Source organism: Lacerta agilis, chromosome 17 (genome assembly GCF_009819535.1).
Source record: "Lacerta agilis isolate rLacAgi1 chromosome 17, rLacAgi1.pri, whole genome shotgun sequence".
NCBI lineage: Eukaryota > Metazoa > Chordata > Lepidosauria > Squamata > Lacertidae > Lacerta > Lacerta agilis.
Genome location: NC_046328.1, coordinates 34,393,681 through 34,412,277, shown reverse-complemented (window position 1 = coordinate 34,412,277; position 18,597 = coordinate 34,393,681).

The window sequence follows — 18,597 nt, the reverse complement described above, 5'->3', positions numbered from 1 at the left end:
TCCTGCAGTTTCCCAGCAATTGGTATACAGAAGCATTGTGTTCTCTGACCATGGTGGCAGAGGACAGCCACCATGCCTAATAGCTGGCAATAGCCTTCTCCTCCACCAACTTCTTTTTTAAAGCTATCCAAGTTGCTGGCCACCATTGCCTCCTATGGGAGAGACTTCCACACTTTGGCCTATGCACTGCGTGAAGAAGTCCTTCCTTTTCGCCTGCCCTTAATCTTCCGTCATTGAGCTGCATTGTATGTCTGCTTGCATACGTCGTGACTTGAATGACTAACTGCAAGGTGTGGAGGTGTCTAATGTCGGTGTGTTCATTAGTACATTCCTACTCACATCTCAAAGTGGACCAAAGAATTATAGGCATGATCTAGAGATGCTTCTTCTGTCCACACCTAGCAAATCCCACAAACCATCTGGAACTTAATGCTTGAGTCATCCTCCCTGTGTTCCAGGTGTAACTGTACACCTGATTTTCTCCTCCACCTGATTCACCACCGCCTGTTTCCGGAGGCATCTCCCTCTGTTTACATACCTATCTTCAATTTCCATCACACTCACCTGGTTTGGGCACCCAACCAATAAGGTCAGTTACTCAACAGAGCCCTCCATCGGGCCAGCGGTGAAGTAGAATTTGTTTGGGTCGTGGGTGAGCTCCATTTTTCCAAAACCATTTTTCACAGTTTTAATCTTTATATTAAGGCTGTGCACTAGATCTAACCAGATCCAACCGGATCCTGAATCCTGAACTGCATTGGGCCAATTAGGGTCGACTTGGAACTTGACCAAATGTGGTTCAGGAGGCCTTGGGTCACCCCAGGTCAGATCAGGTTCAGCCAGAATGACCCAGAGCTGTCAGAAAAAAGCCTGGAAGTGAGGAAAGGGGGAGACGGAGACGAGCAGGCAGCCTACATGTGGGATCCCCCCTCCTCCCACAACCACATTTTCAATCTTCACTTCTTCAACCACATGACTGTGAAAAGTAGTGGTAACTCACAAAAGGGTAGGTGGCTACAGCCAGTTATGTTGCTTTCATCCATTCCCTCACAATTCCAATTCAGGAGGGAATTCTGTCTGCTTCCGTGACCCATTTTCAAGCCCATGGAAGCTATAAACAGTGAAGGAAACCACACCAGCACCACCAAGAATGCCACACAACTTCCTTCTCTCCCCTACCACATCTCTGGGGCAAGAGAATGTTGCAAGAGGCTAACTCCTCTTCTGAGCTACTCCCGTAGTCATGGTTCTTTGGCACAGAGCAATTACACCCAACCTGCAATTTTAACCTTCCCTCTTCAGTTTTCCACCTTCCCACGCCCATGAAGCTTTTGGCAGCAGCCAGAAAACAACCTGAGTCACTCTGCCAGACGGCCCATTAAAAGAAGAAGAAGAAAGAAATCAAAGAAAGTAGTGGAAAAGGTACATTTAGGACCCAGTTTTCATAGCCAACGTGTGTGTCATGGTTTGATTCAGCAGCAACCAAACCACCCTGCCCTACATCTCCCATTAGCCATGACCATTGGCCGTGCTGGCTGCTGAGGCTGAAGGGAGCTGGGGTCCAACAAACATGGAGGGCCACAGGCAGCCCATCCATACTTTCCACCCATCCATACTTTTGAGAGCTAGTGTGGTGTAGTGGTTTAAGAGTGGTAGACTCGTAATCTGGGGAACCGGGTTTGCGTCTCTGCTCCTCCACATGCAGCTGCTGGGTGACCTTGGGCTAGTCACACTTCTCTGAAGTCTCTCAGCCCCACTCACTTCACAGAGTGTTTGTTGTGGGGGAGGAAGGGAAAGGAGAATGTTAGCTGCTTTGAGACTCCTTCGGGTACTGATAAAGTGGAATATCAAATCCAAACTCTTCTTCTTCTTCTTCCACCTCTGTAAGCATATTTAAGTTGTGATCCCAGATTGGTTGGGACATATGTCTAGATCAGGAGCTTGGAACCTTTGGCCTTCTAGAGCAGGGGTCAGAAAACTTCTTCAGCAGGGGGCCAGTACACTGTCCCTCAGACCTTGTGGTGGGCCAGACTGTATTTTTTTTTTTTGGGGGGGGGACACAAATTCCTATGCCCCACAAATAACCCAGAGATGCATTTTAAATAAAAGGACACATTCTACTCATGTAAAAACACAAAGATTCCTGGAGCTTCCGCAGGCCGGATTTAGAAGGCAGTTGGGCTGGATCCGGCCTCCGGGCTTTAGTTTGCCTACCCATGTTCTAGAGAGTGATGCATCTCCCATCCTCTCTGGCAATTCTGCTTACCCCTTTCAATGATGGTGAATTTGACACAGACACCCACCTTTGGGAGCGAGTGGCGCTGTGGTCTAAACCACCGAGCCTCTTGGGCTTGCCGATCAGAAGGTCAGCGGTTTGAATCCCCACGATGGGGTGAGCTCCTGTTGCTCGGTCCCAGCTCCTGCCAACCTAGCAGTTTCCGTGCGCTGCTCTGGTTTTGCCAGAAGCAGCTTAGTCATGCTGGCCACGTGACCTGGAAAAACTGTCTGCGGACAAACGCCGGCTCCCTCGGCCTGTAAAGCAAGATGAGCGCCGCAACCCCAGAGTTGTCTGCGACTGGACTTAACCTTTACCTTTACCTTTATGAGTTGTTGTTTTTCCAGGGAAAGGGGTTTATATAAGCATGTGGGCAGGAGTGCCCACTGAAAATGTAATGGCAAGGTGGCCATTTAGGTCAGTCACCAGGCCCTCTTCTCCTACCTTCTCTTTTCAGTGCCTTTCCTCCTTCCTTCCTCTACACTTGGGTTCTTTGCTAGTCGCCCCTTTCTGGCGACTGAGTAGGAATGTTGAGGGGAATGCGTGAAATTGCTTCATGAAATTGCTATTCATCAACAAAGTCAAATAGATCCATAAATCTCTGCCCACTTCCAGTGATAGGTGCTGGAAGACATTTCTGGCACGAGTTGATCCCTGCTCACGGGAATGTTGGTCCACCCCATTATCTATTTGTTGCTACGTTGCTATATACTTAGTTGCTATGTTATCATCTGCTCAATCCTTTTGTGTGCTATTCCTTATGTAGTGGAAAACGTGCTGCCCGTGGACAAGTTATAGCTGAGTTTCGATTTCCAAAGAGGATGGCTTTGAATGAAGTTTAGACAAAGTCATGGAAGATCAGGCCATCAGTGGTTACTAGTTATGATGTCTTTATGTATACCTGAAGGAGCATCTCCACCCCCATCGTTCAGCCCGGACACTGAGATCCAGCGCCGAGGGCCTTCTGGTGGTTCCCTCACTGCGAGAAGCAAAGCTACAGGGAACCAGGCAGAGGGCCTTCTCGGTAGTGGCACCCGCCCTGTGGAACACCCTCCCATCAGTGGTCAAAGAGATAAACAACTACCTGACATTTAGAAAATACCTGAAGGCAGCCCTGTTTAGGGAAGTTTTTAATCTGTGATATTTTAATGTATTTTAATATTTGTTTGAGGCAGCCCAGAGTGGCTGGAGAGACCCAGCCAGATGGGTGGGGTACAAATAAATTATTATTATTATTATTATTATTATTATTTTTCCAAACTGTACTATTTTTCACATATGCGCAGCTTGCAGGCATAACATTTAGAATAAGAGAACAATAAGAACATAGTTTTAAAGAAGATTGGAAAACGTTTATTGAATTCATGGGGGCAAATTGTGTACACTTGAAAACGCTGGCAGCATTAAGATAAATTCAGCAGTGTAAATAAGTTTTGATGGACGTAATAATGGAATACTGAATAGTTTAGTTTTTGTAAAATATGCAGGGATTTATGATAGGCAAAATGAACCATGTCGAAATAAATAAGATTTTTTTTTTTTTTTTAAAAAAATTGCCCAGTAGCACCTTAGAGACGAACTAAGTTTGTTCTGGGTATAAGCTTTCATGTGCATGCACACTTCTTCAGATACACTGAAACAGAAGTCACCAGATCCTTAAATATAGTGAGGGAGTGGGGAGGGGTATTACTCAGAAGGGTATTGGGATTGGGTGATCAACTGATAGGTGTGGAAAACCTGTTGACGACTCATAACGGCTGCAATTAGTCTTGCAGGGAAAGGCAAGATACATGCACACGAAAGCTTATAACCAGAACAAACTTTGTTGGTCTCTAAGGTACTACTGGACATTTTTTTTTTACTTATTTCGACTTCGTCAGACCAACACGTCTACCTACCTGAATCTAAAATGAACCATGGAAAGAGAAGAAGGGAAGTCGTTGATATTTTAAGGATCTTTAAATGAGTATTCTAAATTGTAAAACAGAAAATTTAATAATACACACACACACACACACACACACACACACACACATTATTTTTCTAGAGAAGGTCTCACTTGTTCTCTTAAAATGTCTCGCTTGTTCTCTTAAAATGGCAATGGCACCTACCGAAGAGGTGCCAGAACTGAGTTCTGGTGAATTCCGGCTGAAAAACAGTCCTGCTTCCACATCCACTGGAGATAGTATGCCTCTGAATGCCCATTTCAATGAATCAGAAGTAGTGAAAGTGCTCTTGTGCTCAGGTCCTGCCTGGGGGGCTACCCATTGAGGCATCTGGTTGGCCCCTGTGAGAACTGGATGCTGGGCTTGATGGGTCATTGGCCTGATCCATCCAGCAGACTCTTCTTATGTTCTTAAAATAATAATAATAATAATAATAATAATAATAATAATAATAATAATAATAATAATAATAATGTCCAGTAGCACCTTAGAGACCAACTAAGTTTGTTCTTGGTATAAGCTTTCATGTGCATGCACACTTCAGACCAACCTGTATCTATGTTCTTAACAGTTAGAGATGTGGGCAAAAGAAGTGGAGCCTCAAGTTGAAAAAAAGCAGCCCCCAAATTAGTCTGAGCTTAATTAGTCTGCTTTACAAGCTATAAAACTGGAACACAAACCAAATGTTGTGGTTGGTTCACACCCTGATAGGTCTCCCATCTCGGTTCTTATGGTGATATTGTCCAGAGGAAGCAACTCTATCTCAGGCCACCAGGTGGCAGAATCCTCTCGGCTGCTTTGCTTCATGAAGTCCTGACAGCATGACAAGGGGCGTGGTGATGATGCAGTATTCTAAAATGACAGGCTACTGCTGCCCCCTGGTGGTGAAATGTGATGATTATGGCGTACTGCTGATGAAAATCCCAAAGTTGAAATTGTTAATTTGGGGTTCTCATCAGCTGTACGCCATAATCATCACAATTATAACAAACAAAGGCTTGACATATCTCGCTTTGCATGTCATGAGTCTATCTCATATATTAGTTTCACCTTTTAAGTTGAATTACTGAAAGAAACGAACCTTTCCACGATATTCTAATTTTTCAAGTTTCACCTGTATATTGTGAATCGTGGTGTGTGTGTGCGCGCTTTGCAAAATGATGCCGGAAAAACCGTGAAGCTAGCCGATGCCTCCACATAGCTCCATCCTTGTTTCCGACATTGTGATATATCAGTATATTGTGATGTTTAGCTGCTGATATATCGCAAAGTTGAAAACCAGCTCTGTCCTTCTTTTAGCATTGTGATATATCACTATATCACAATGTTTAGCTGGAGATATATCACAAAGTTAAAAATCAGATCATCGCCCAACCCTGCTGTTCACCTCTAAAGGTAAAGGGTAAAGTGACCCCAGAAAGTTAAGTAAAGTCACAAATGACTCTGGGGTTGTGGCACTCATCTCCCTTTACAGGCCGAGGGAGCTGGCGTTAGTCTGCTCCACAGACAGCTTCTGGGTCATGTGGCCAGCATGACTAAGTCACTTCTGGAGAAAGCAGAGCAGCGCACAGAAACACCGTTTACCTTCCCGCTGGAGCGGTATCTATTTATCTACTTGCAGTTTGACATGCTTTCGAACTGCTAGGTTGGCAGGAGCAGGGACTGAGCAACGGGAGCTCACCCCGTCACGGGGATTCGAACCGCCGACCTTCTGATTGGCAAGCCAAAGAGGCTCAGTGGTTTAGACCACAGCCCCACCCCATGTTCACCTCTACATAGTTCCATCCTTATTTCAGACAGCGCAATATATTGGTATATCACAGTGTTTTGCTGGTGGTATATTACGATGTTGAAAAGCAGGTATTGCCATGCCATATCATATAGTGGACCTCTGTGAGAAGGGAATCCCACAACTTAGGGGTTGCCACAGAAAATGCCTACTTTGGGGATTATGAAAGCAGCATAACTACCAAGAGAGCTCTGTCTGCTGATCTTAACACCCCAAAAAGGGTTCACAGGGGAGGAGGTGGTCCCTCGGATATTTAGGGCCTAAGTCAATTAGGGAATTAAACACTGATGCCCTAGTTGAAAGTTGGAAGATTCAGGACTGATAAGAGAAAGTCATTCTTCACACAGTGCATAATTAAACTATGAAACTCACTGCCCACAGGATGCAATGATGGCTCTAAAACTTGTCTGGCTCTAAAGGAGGATTGGAAAATTCATAGAGGATAATGCTATTGGTGATTATTAGCCATGAGGGCTATGATCTGAATTGAAACCACAATAAGGGAGAGTTGCTGTTTCACTCAGGTCCTGCTCATGGGCTTCCCATTGGCGCATCTTGTTGACCACTGTGAGAACAGGATGCAGGACTCGACAGGCCGTTGGCAACAGGCTCTTCTGAAGATAGGTTTAGCTAGATACCATATTGGCCTGAATATAAGCCGCACTCCCCGCCCCCCCCAAAAAATTCTGACCTCAAAAAGTTAAAGTGCGGCTTAAATTCGCGGCTTTACAAAAATTGGCTTTTAGGATATCGTTGCTGAAGCAGTCCAACGGTAAAATGGAACAACAACAAAAAACGTTTTCTTGCCGATTTGCGATTTTAGCGATTGTAGGTACTGTAACTTTTGCGGGCTTGCAAGATCAAAGGCTTATATGGTATATGTTAAAATAAAATCACTATTTTATTCCCTGAATCTAATTGACTTTTTTTCTCTCTCTCCAATGTTAAGGGAGTGGCTTATATTTGGAAATTGTCTTTTTTCCCCCTCCTTGAATTTTAAAGGTGTGGCTTGTTTGCAGGTGCTGCTTATATTCGGGTCAATACGGTAGATGATAGATAGATAGATAGATAGATAGATAGATAGATGATAGATAGATAGATAGATTCTATTCAGAAACTGCCCTAAAAGAATGGGACCACTTGAGATTTAGGGGCTTAAATATTTACATTTGTTTACTGAATGTGTTTACAGGGCTTAAAGAGGAAAATCAGGGACAAGGATGTGTCTCTAATAACGAAGTTACCGCCTTTTGATTTTGGTTGATGATGATGATGATGATTATATTGCTGCCTGTCAGGGATTGCTCCTTCCCTTGGATGTTGCTCATGAGTAACGGCAAGCCTTTAGGTAAGCTAAAACTATTTATTGTCCATAAAGGAATTACAGAGTCTCTGCAGCCATGACTGCTCAGTCAGTTTCATTTCCTCGGAGTGGCGGGCTTTCTCTCGCCCACCAACACAACCAACGGCACGGCACTCTAAAATGACGTCTGCGTCTCCTCCTCCCCGCAGCAGCTCATCTTCCTGTCTGTGACTGACGGTGCTGGGTCTCTGCTCTGTCATCCCCAAGCCTGGCATCTCCCTCTCTTCCGGAGACATTTCCTGACTGGGACTGGAGGAGGATGATGAATCTGTAGAGATTATGGGTGGCTGTTCTCTATTACCCAGCGACCCCCCCTTTGCTGGATGAATCGCTATCTTCTCTCCCAGCTCTAGCTTGCTCCTCTCTCTCTCCCTGCTCCTCCCGAGTAGTCCCTCTTTCCCTGACACTGCCTCTCATTTCCTACTGTTAAATGGGCTACAGAGACGCGGTTTGCTATGCTGAGAAAGAAATCAGGTCAGCTGCCACCAGCCAAATCGGCGAGCTTCCAGTCTGTCCCTATTTCCAGGTGGCTTTCAATCACAAGCGTCGGAAGATTCGGGTTACGCCATTATAATAGATAATGAGGCACCTTGCACAACAAACCTGCTTCCCCAACAGACGGCGACTTCATGCTATCAGGAAAAAAGATAGGGAAATGCCCCGGAACATGTGGGGTGATGCTTGTTGATGCAAATTCCGTTTCACCTTCCTGCAAACAAATGACGATGAATGCTGATTAAACAGTGAATGTTTTCTCATCTCTCAGTAAATAAAGCAGAGTGGATGCTCATCTGTTTCTCTCAAGATGGTGGTGGTGCATACAGCTTCCAGGTCATGTGGCCAGCATGACTAAGCCGCTTCTGGTGAACCAGAGCAGTGCATGGAAACGCTGTTTACCTTCCCGCTGGAGTGGTACCTATTTATCTACTTGCACTTTGACGTGCTTTCGAACTGATAGGTTGGCAGGAGCTGGGACTGAACAACGGGAGCTCACCCCGTTGCGGGGATTCGAACCGCTGACCTTCTGATTGGCAAGCCCTAGGCTCAGTGGTTTAGCCCACAGCACCACCCGCATCCCCAGGGCACCATATTATGAAAGATTAGCAAGTCTACCCCTGGCTGGAAACTGGCAGGTGCTTATCAAATAAATTTACAAACATATACACTGTGTATCTAGGGGTGCCCCACTCCTAAGTTTGTATCAATAACTCCCTTATTTTTGGATAGCCCTTTCTTGCTTCCAAAATGATTGGCACTCATCCATCTGAGTGCACTATGATGTTTATGTATGGTTTAAGTTAAGGTTACCAGACGTCCCTGTTTCCCGGGGACAGTCCCTGGATTTACAAATCAGTCCCCTGACAAAATCCTATCATTCCTACTGAAGTTGAAAAGTGTCCCCAGATTCGTTGGGGGGGGGGAAATCTGGTAACCTTAGTTTAAGTATGTTTATTAAGTTAAATTTGCTGATGAATTTTCACGAGGATTAATAATTAAATCTCAGATAGCTTCAGAACTGAATTTAAGATTGGAGAAATGAGGCAGACAGCATGGACAGATTCTTTTTATCCCTAGCCTGGAGGCACCCTAGACACTGGCGGAGGAAGCCGCTCTGCCGCCCGGGGGCAGCAAACCTGGGGGCACCCGGGGGGCATGGCTTCCTCCGCAGTGCGCATGCACATGTGACGGAGAGCTGAAATCACTAGTCCTCTCCTCGACATGCTTTCGGCCAGAGACCAAGTGCTCCGGAACACAGAGAAGTCGCTTCAAGGAGCTGCCTGCTTTGCCGGGCATTGCTAGCATTGCTTTTAGCTTCCAGTCCTTGAAGCGGCTTCTCATGTGGAGAGTATCAGAGCCTAAAGAGTTAAGTGCTCTGCTGTGACGCACTGGTCACTGTGTGGGCAGTTCACATACGGGCTTTTTGTCTTTTTCTGTGTGTGCTGTTCTTCTTGGTTTCGTTTTCACCGACCGGAGCAGTCATGGAACTGAGCACTCCGGGAGAAGATTTATTGTTTTTGTCAATAAACTCAGCTAGTTAAGAAGACAACGCTTCTGTGAATTATTGCTGTGCTGCCTTGGCAGTTACGCACAAGTTTCCGCTGTGGCTTTGAACTCTGCTAATAGCCAGGAGTTGCCAGGCACAGAAAGCAAAGCAGCGCAGCGGAAAAGTGCCGGACCCTGGTAAACGCTACAGATTGTGGAACACTCCATTTCACAATCTAGCATCTCCGAGGCAGCTTTACTGTCCTGGAAGCTAAAAGCGATGCTAGCAAAGCCCAGCAAAACAGGAGGCTCCTTAAAGGACAGTAAGGCTGCCTCTGAGAAGCCGCTTCAAGGAGCTGCCTGCTTTTGCAAGCATAGCTTTTAGCTTCCAGGACTGAAAAGCTGTGGGCGGGGCAGAGGGCACACCGAGTGTCGCCCCCTCCAGGGTGGAACCTGGGGCGCACCACCCCCATCGCCCCCCACCTTCCTACGCCACTGACCCTAGACTCCAAAACTTTCACAAGATTTGGAGAAGGCTCTGGGCTTCAGAGTTGGACAGAGCTGGTCCCTGGAGTTTTCAAAAGAGGTCTCAGATCCAGGTCTTTGGGTGGTGGTACTTGCTTTGCTGATGATGCAAAAATGTGTCCTCGAGTATTTTGGTAAACACACCTGTAAGAAAAGGGAGTAGGTTGGGATGATTATGGAACTCACCCAGCAAAAGGAGGCCCACCCCATACTCTAAAACTCACCTAAGCCAGAAATGAGAACCAGATGGGTGGTGGCTTTCCGTACACCAATTGCCGAGTGATAAGCTCACAAAGGTCAACTCCCTTCCTTATCATCAGGGCTGGTCCTCACCCAACCGGCGTTCATTCCCTGCCTCAGCACCTCTGTGACTTACATTAATATGTTCCCTTTTCGTACTCCTCCCAAAGAGAACAGATTTCCTCATTTTAGGAGTGCTGATCCACTGTTCTGCAATGCCTTGGAGAGCAGGCGGGGCAGCAGGGATATGTCAATTTCGGTTTCTGGCAAGTTCCTCAGTTTTCCATGTTTAAATTAAGTCATCTACACTTCAACACCAGTTTGCATTTTTTTTAAAAAAGTCCTCGTGAAAATTTATAAGCATTTTATCACAAATATCTCCTATACACACATCTTTGTAGACAGTTTTGTCACATATCTATATCTATATTTATCTATATCCAGTGCTTGCTTTTTTCTGGGGGTACGCAGGGGTATGCTTACCCCTAAACATTTTTTTTTTTTTTGTTTCTTCTCTAGCACAGTGAATCGTCAGTTCTGTTGCTATCCCCAATGGAGGCCTTGTTTCCTGAGTCTCAGACAGAAGTGAACATTTAATGTGCGAAGCAGTGTGGAATGTGGTTGTGTGGTGTTTTACAGAGGAATCGGGAAGATGTTAGTGCACACAAGTTACTGTGAGCTGCCAACTGTGTAATATGAGGTAACACATGTTCTTTGTTGTTGTTGTTGTTTAGTCGTGTCCGACTCTTCGTGACCCCATGGACCAGAGCACAACAGACACTCCTGTCTTCCACTGCCTCCCCCAGTTTGGTCAAACTCATGTTGGTAGCTTTGAGAACACTATCCAACCATCTCATCCTCTGTCGTCCCCTTCTCCTTGTGCCCTCAATCTTTTCCAGGGAGTCTTCTCTTCTCATGAGCCTCAGCTTCAGGATCTGTCCTTCCAGTGAGCACCCAGGCCTGATTTCCTTTAGAATGGATAAGTTTGATCTTCTTGCAGTCCATGGGACTCTCAAGAGTCTCCTCCAGCACTATAATTCAAAAGCATCAATTCTTCGGCGATCAGCCTTCTTTGTGGTCCAGCTCTCACTTCCATACATCACTACTGGGAAAACCATAGCTTTAACTATACGGATCTTTGTTGGCAAGGTGATGTCTCTGCTTTTCAAGATGTTGTCTAGGTTTGTCATTGCTTTCCTCTCAAGAAGCAGGCGTCTTTTAATTTCTTGACTGCTGTCACCATCTGCAGTACTTTTGTCCATTTACTGTATTTATTTCCCCCGATTTGAACTATAAAGTGGTGGTTTTCTTGAGTCAAAATGAGAGTACCCCTAAACATTTTTCAAAAGAAAAAAAGCTCTGTCTATATCTATCTATATAAAAATTAAAAAATTAAAAAATTGTCCAGTAGCATCTTATAGACCAACTAAGTTTGTTCTGGTATAAGCTTTCATGTGTATGCACACTTCTTTAGATACACTGAAACAGAAGTGTATCCGAAGAAGTGTGCATACACATGAAAGCTTATACCAGAACAAACTTAGTTGGTGTATAAGGTTCTACTGGACAATTTATTTATTTATTTATTTATTTTATTTCTATTGCATCAGACCAACACAGCTACCTACCTGAATCTATATCTAATATAATAATAATAATAATAATAATAATAATAATAATAATAATAATAATAATAATTTATTTGTACTCCGCCCATCTGGCTGAGCTTCCCCAGCCACTCTGGGCGGCTCCCAAATGAATGTTAAAACAATACAGCATTAAATATTAAAAACGTCCCTAAACAGGGCTGCCTTCAGATGTCTCTTAAAAACAGGATAGCTGCTTATTTCCTTGACATCTGATGGAAGGGTGTTCCACAGGGTGGGTGCCACTACTGAAAAAGGCCGTGTGTCTGGCTCCCTGTAACCTCACCTCTCGCAATGAGGGAACCGCCAGAAGGCCCTTGGCGCTGGATCTCAGTGTCTAGATCTCTAGATCTCAGTGTCTAGATCTCTATATCAGGGGTGCCCAACTCCCAAGAGACAGCGATCTACTCACAGAGTTAAAAACTGGCAGGGATTTACCCCCCTTTTTGGGGTTCAGGTCAAAGTCGTTGAGCTTTTTTTAGGAAGGAGGAAGGCCCCTTTTTTTGGGGGGGGGTCAGGTCAGAGTTGCTGAGTTTTTTGAGGGAGGAGGTAAAATGTTGAGCTTTTTAAAGGGGAGCACAGTTGTTCGGCTTCTTTGGGGGGAGCCCATGGTCTACCAGTCATCTACTGCAGACGTCCAGTGATCTACCAGTAGATGCCTGGTTCCCTGTAACTTGGCTTCTCGTAGTGAGGGAACCACCAGAAGGCCCTCGGCGCTGGACCTTAGTGTCCGGGCAGAACGATGGGGGTGGAGACACTCCTTCAGGTATAGACTTTATACCCTTGTAAATACATTCTGTATCTCTCCCATTTTAACACAAAGACCTGTCTGTTATTTCCTCTCAAGCTACTGGCCAGTTGCTCCATCTCGACATACTCCTGAAACTTATTTTGCCAATCTTTTACATTCGGAGTGCTCCAATACTCAAATTAATAATAATAATAAAAACTAATACTTTGGGTAGAATTTCAAGCCATACGTTTAACTGGACAAAATCTGGAATAATGGCATTGGGCAATTGTTTATCACCTGACTACAACAAGCAATTTTTGTGTGTGTGTGCCCGCAGGTCATATTTATATATTTTGGTTCTGAGATACATTTCTCAAATGCTTAAAATGAATTTGAATATGCTGGTACTGGGGATTTCTAGTGGCTTGGAAAGATGGGCGCTACTTAATCATGTCCAGTCCAGAGGAGCGTGGCTCCTGTCTTTCCCCTAAAAATTAACCACAGGAGGGCAGTGTTTGTTCTCACTTGGAACTTCTTGCTCAGGGTTGGGGAACCTGCTGCACTCCAAATGTTAGTGGACTCCCAAAAGGCCACTTCTGCATCAGCAGGAGGTGGATTTGCGGGCGTCACGACCCGATCATGCACGTTGGGGCTGAGCCCAGCCCCTGCGTGATTGGTAGATTATTCCTGCGCCCCCCGCAGGCTGACCAATCTGGTCGGACCGGGGGCGGGGGCATGTCTTAGTCCCTTTAAACTAGTGATGGGCGGGAAGCTCGCCCTCTTCGTCCCACTTCCCCCAGCTGGTTAGGTTCTCCTGCCACCCTCCCTTTAGATTTAGCTTCGACCTTGCTATGGACTTTGGTTGGTCGCCTTGGTTGGCTGGGGGGCCTGGTAGGACTTTTTCCCAATTGGACTAGCCAAATGGTTTTTTTCACCTACCTCGTAGCAATCATCACAACTCTTGGTTTGGCGGTTAGGCATTGGAAAATTTCCATATGAAGTGGGGAGGGGAGGTAGCGCCATCAACTGCCCCTCAATGGAAGGGTATTCCGTAAAAGAATTCCGGGGGGCATGGCCCTGTCTGAAGCCCCGAGAGCTGAGAGCCTAAGGCACACCCCTAACGGTGATCACAGGGGGAATTCCGGGCGATGTTCATCACTGGGGTTCCTTACTGGTGGTTAACCCTTCAATGACTTCCAACACACAGGTTGGGGTCGGATATAGCTGATAGGGTCCAATGCCTAAGCCAATACCATTCAACATCCATAACCAATAAAGTTGTGGCCTTTACGCCCATTATAATTTGCATAATGTGTCATTAATTCCTCGGGGGAGGGGAGGGACATTGCCACGCAATTGGCCACTTTGGCTGGGGATGATGAGTGATGTCATTCAACAACATTTGGAGGACCACTATTGTTTCCAACATCCTTTGCCCACTTAACCATTGCTGTTTTGACCATTTCACCCTTTGTTTCCTATGGTAGCAACAATTTATACATTATAGAAATTCATTTCTCATTATTTCCACCTGAACCAGCTTCAAAATTTGACCTTTGCCCAGCGAATCTATTCTTTAAATCCTTTTTTACAGATTGCATTTGATCGATGATATTGAAACCAGTTGCCTGCTAGGTTTTGTATTTTGTTATATATTTTAAAGCTTGCATTCATTTTCATGGAAACTCAGTATGTCTCTGTATAAAGCCCGTTTAAATTGCAAATTTGTTTATTTATTTCCACAAGCCCCTATCGGTCATATCCAAAGCAGGGGTTTGTATTTCAGGAGGTTTTGATTCCTCCCCCACACACCCCAACAAACTCCTTATCTAATGATTAAGAAAATGTTTGTGAACTTTGACTTTGTCATACGACAGATATGAGTGCCACCAGGGCTAGATTTAGGAGGCCTTAAGCTACTGAGCCTAGGGCTTGCCGATCAGAAGGTCAGCGGTTCGAATCCCCGCGACGGGGTGAGCTCCCGTTGTTCAGTCCCTGCTCCTGCCAATCTCGCAGTTCGAAAGCACGTAGGTAAATAGGCACTGCTCTGGCGGGAAGGTAAACGGCGTTTCCGTGCGCTTCTCTGGTTCGCCAGAAGCGGCTTAGTCATGCTGGTCACATGACCCGGAAGCTGTACACCGGCTCCCTCGGCCAGTAAAGCAAGATGAGCGCTGCAACCCCAGAGTCGGACACGACTGGACCTAATGGTCAGGGGTCCCTTTACCTTTTTAAGCTACTGAAGGTAATGGGGCCCTTTATATGTCCAGCTGTCAACAACAAATTGTCGCTGTTTTTTGTGTTGAATATGGTAATTTATGGACCTAATAGGTATCTAAAGCCATTTGCACATAACAAATCGGAGCCTACACAACACAAAACACACAACACTGTTGCTGTGTGCAGGTTTTATTTTATTTGTTTTTTATCTTATACTTTGGAAATGTACATCCAGGTTTTTTTCCCTTAATTTTTTTTTTTGGGGGGGGGAGTGGGGCCCTAACCTATAGCTTGTTTAGCTTATATGTAAATCCGGCATTGAGTGCCACCCATAGGTAAAGGTAAAGGAACACCTGACCATTAGGTCCAGTCGTGTCTGACTCTGGGGTTGCGGTGCTCATCTCGCTTTACTGGCCAAGGGAGCCGGCGTACAGCCTCCAGGTCATGTGGCCAGCATGACTAAGCCGCTTCTGGCGAACCAGAGCAGTGCACAGAAATGCCGTTTACCTTCCCGCCGGAACGGTACCTATTTATCTGCTTGCACTTTGACGTGCTTTCGAACTGCTAGGTGGGCAGGAGCTGGGACCGAGCAACGGGAGCTCACCCCGTCGCAGGGATTTGAAACGCCGACCTTCTGATCAGTAAGCCCTAGGCTCTGCGGTTTAACCCACAGCGCCACCTGCTTCTTGAGTGCCACCCATATCTTCTGTCAAATCCTTCCAAGTCCCATATGGTTCCTGTCCTCATTAGCCATGGTAGGAACATAATCTCCATTCATGGAGACAGTTTACCTTTGATGTTGGGGGTAGGCAAAGAGGACATCTGTTGACATTTTGCTCTGCTTATGGGCTTCCTTGAGGAATTTGGTAGGCTAATGCTGGTGACTAGATCCTCCTTGGCTTGATCCAGTAGGGCTCTCCTAAGTTGAGCCCTAAGTTGTACAAAGTTCTGACTCTGCATAAACACACCTGAATAAATCCTATATACAAGCACCCCTGCGTTCATTATACTACACCCTCTTGGCAACGAAACCTGATTGCGAGAGCTGAAAATTCAGGGTGTAACAAAAAGAACAGCAACTAGCAGTGTTGCAATGGTGGAGGCACAATTAAACAATCGTTGGTATCCACCCAGTACAAAAAGGGCTGATATATAATAATTTTTACTTGGATTTCTTTATCCCCCTCACCCTCTTTTGTATTGTGTCTATTAGACTGTAAACAATTATTTTGAATTAGAAAATGTATTTTTTTAAAATGACAATGTTGTAGCAAATAAATAAAGGTAAAGGTAAAGGACCCCTGACAATTAAGTCCAGTTGCAGACGACTCTGGGGTTGCGGCGCTCATCTCGCTTTACAGGCTGAGGGAGCCGGCGTTTGTCCGGGTCATGTGGCCAGCATGACTAAGCAGCTTCTGGTGCAACGGAACACCGAAACCAGAGCAGCGCATGGAAACGCCATTTACCTTCCCGCCAGAGCGGTACTTATTTATCTACTTGCACTGGTGTGCTTTCGAACTGCTAGGTTGGCAGGAGCTGGGACAGAGCAACGGGAGCTCACCCCGTCGCGGGGATTCGAACCACTGGCCTTCTGATCAGCAAGCCCAAGAGGCTCGGTGGTATAGACCACAGCACCACCTGCATCCCTGCTGTAGCAAATAAAAACTGTTAAAAATAAATCAACAGAACATTCAACCAATGTGTGCATTCCCTGCTTTGGAGCTGGTTGCAGTACATCCCTGATCACTGGCCATGCTGGATGCTGAGTCCAACATCCTCTGTTGGGCAACAGGCTCCTCACCCCTCACCTAAGGATCCCAGCACTCAGGCTCCAACACAGAGATCAGCAGTTCTGAAATATTCCTCTGCGGCAGGGGAAGGAAATCTCCGTTCCTCCAAGACGTTTCTGGACTTGAACTCACATCATCCTTGACCATTGGCCAACACTGGCTAGGGGTATCCGGAGTCCAAGAACATTCTCAGATTACAACGCCCAACATCCCTGGACCAGGTGTGGCCTTTGGGCTCAGGCTTTGTTAAAAGCATGTTTTCCAGCTGCACAAATCCCCATCAGGCACCCCACACTTAAAATAAAACCCCAAAGCCAAAACTTTACACCCTGTGTAAGCAATCTGAAGTTCCCTGGGAAGAGATGTCAGCTGCTAAACCACTCTGAAAATTGGAGCTCTATGAAGGGAACAGGGATTTCTTAACAGCTCTCAGTACCCTCAACAAATGACTCTTCCCGGGATTCTTTGGGGGAAGCTATTACTGTTTTAAGTGGTGTAAGTTTTCAGCCATGAGATCTTTGAAAACCTTCTCTTAAGGTCAGCTTTGAGCCTCCTCTCTGTGCCCTGAACCATTAAGAGCTGTGAATTATCATAACTGCTCCTTTTGTACGAAAGGAGCAACGCAGAAGTATTTAATAAATCAACCAACAAATGGAAGCTGTAAGGCAACATAGCATTTTAATCCATATGGAAACTGATCCAAAAAGGAGGAGGTCCTGGAGCCATTTTTGGACCGCATGAAGGAGACTGCAAACAAAACTAGCATCCATTTCAGGCAAAGCAACTGGTGGCAGGAGAGAGTTTGAGAAGAACTCGGAGCAAAGCTTAGGGAAGCATATTTTTATATCTAAAAATGCTATGCTTTGGAAACAGCTATTAGCAGAACAATGCTATGCATTTTTACTCATAAATTATAAGTTCCACTCTGTTCCATGGGGACTTCCTCCGGGTAAATGTGAATAGAATGACAGCCTCGTTTTTGTACATAGCAAAGCTGTTCCTTTCCTTTCCGACAAAAAACAAATCAAAACCCGTCCATGGTTTTAGTGTGTTTGGGTGTATGAATGAATGAATGCATAGGATTTGTTGTTCGAAGCTTCTGTAGCTATGATTATAAAACGAGAAGAATAATTTCCCCCTTCTACCTACATTTCTAGCCCTTTCTGCCATATAGCTAAAGACAATACGAATTTGATTAGAAATCTCAAAGGCTTTCCAGATGTTCAAGCTGAACACACGTGGTTTGGGTAGAGGCCAGACCCACCCCTCCAACATACACCCATTGATTTTACAGTCTGAGTAGAACCCCTGTTTGAAGAGCTTGAAATATCCTGGTCCCTTCCCAGGTCAGTGAGAACCTGCTTTCCCAGAGTTCCAGATCATGTAGATCAGGGTTCTAGAGGCCAGGGTTCAAGACTGCATGGATCAGGACTCCTGGGTTGCATGGAAGAGCCTGCATATGCACAGTTCTTCCCACACTGATAAATGTTTAGGTATATGTCAGGAGTGGAGTGTACTGCCACAATCCCACTTTCTCCACCAAATGTATACAACTTACATACTTTGAAGGTATGGACAGAGCTCTGGATGTCTATTAGAACTGAGAGACTACAGGGCCTGATGTTGTGTTCTAATGCACATCTTACTACAAAATGATTCCCCACCCACCCCAGCCCATACTACTTGCAAACAACGGCTTAGATCAAGATGTTCAGTTTCCTTCCAGATAGTGGCTGCACGGATCCCCTACTTAGCATAGCATGACTTAAAGGTTTTGGAGGCTGTGTACTGGTACATATTACGAGGCGGGAAGCATCGGGAGGAGGAGGGGAAGCCGCGTTGCGCTCCGAATTTTGGACCACACGACATGGGGTACTTGGGCATTCCTGACTGCACAAGCATAGGAAAAGGACCCGGAAAAGGACCCGGAAAAGGACCCGACACGTTGCATCTCTCAGCGTGGTGCTGCAGAGGATCTTTAGTGCTGCAGGTCTCATGACAAGGTTTGGTGCTTGGGGACATGCGCGGGGATGAACTTTTCTCAGCACATGCAGCATCGCAAACCTCATCACACTTGGCCTCGCCAGGCA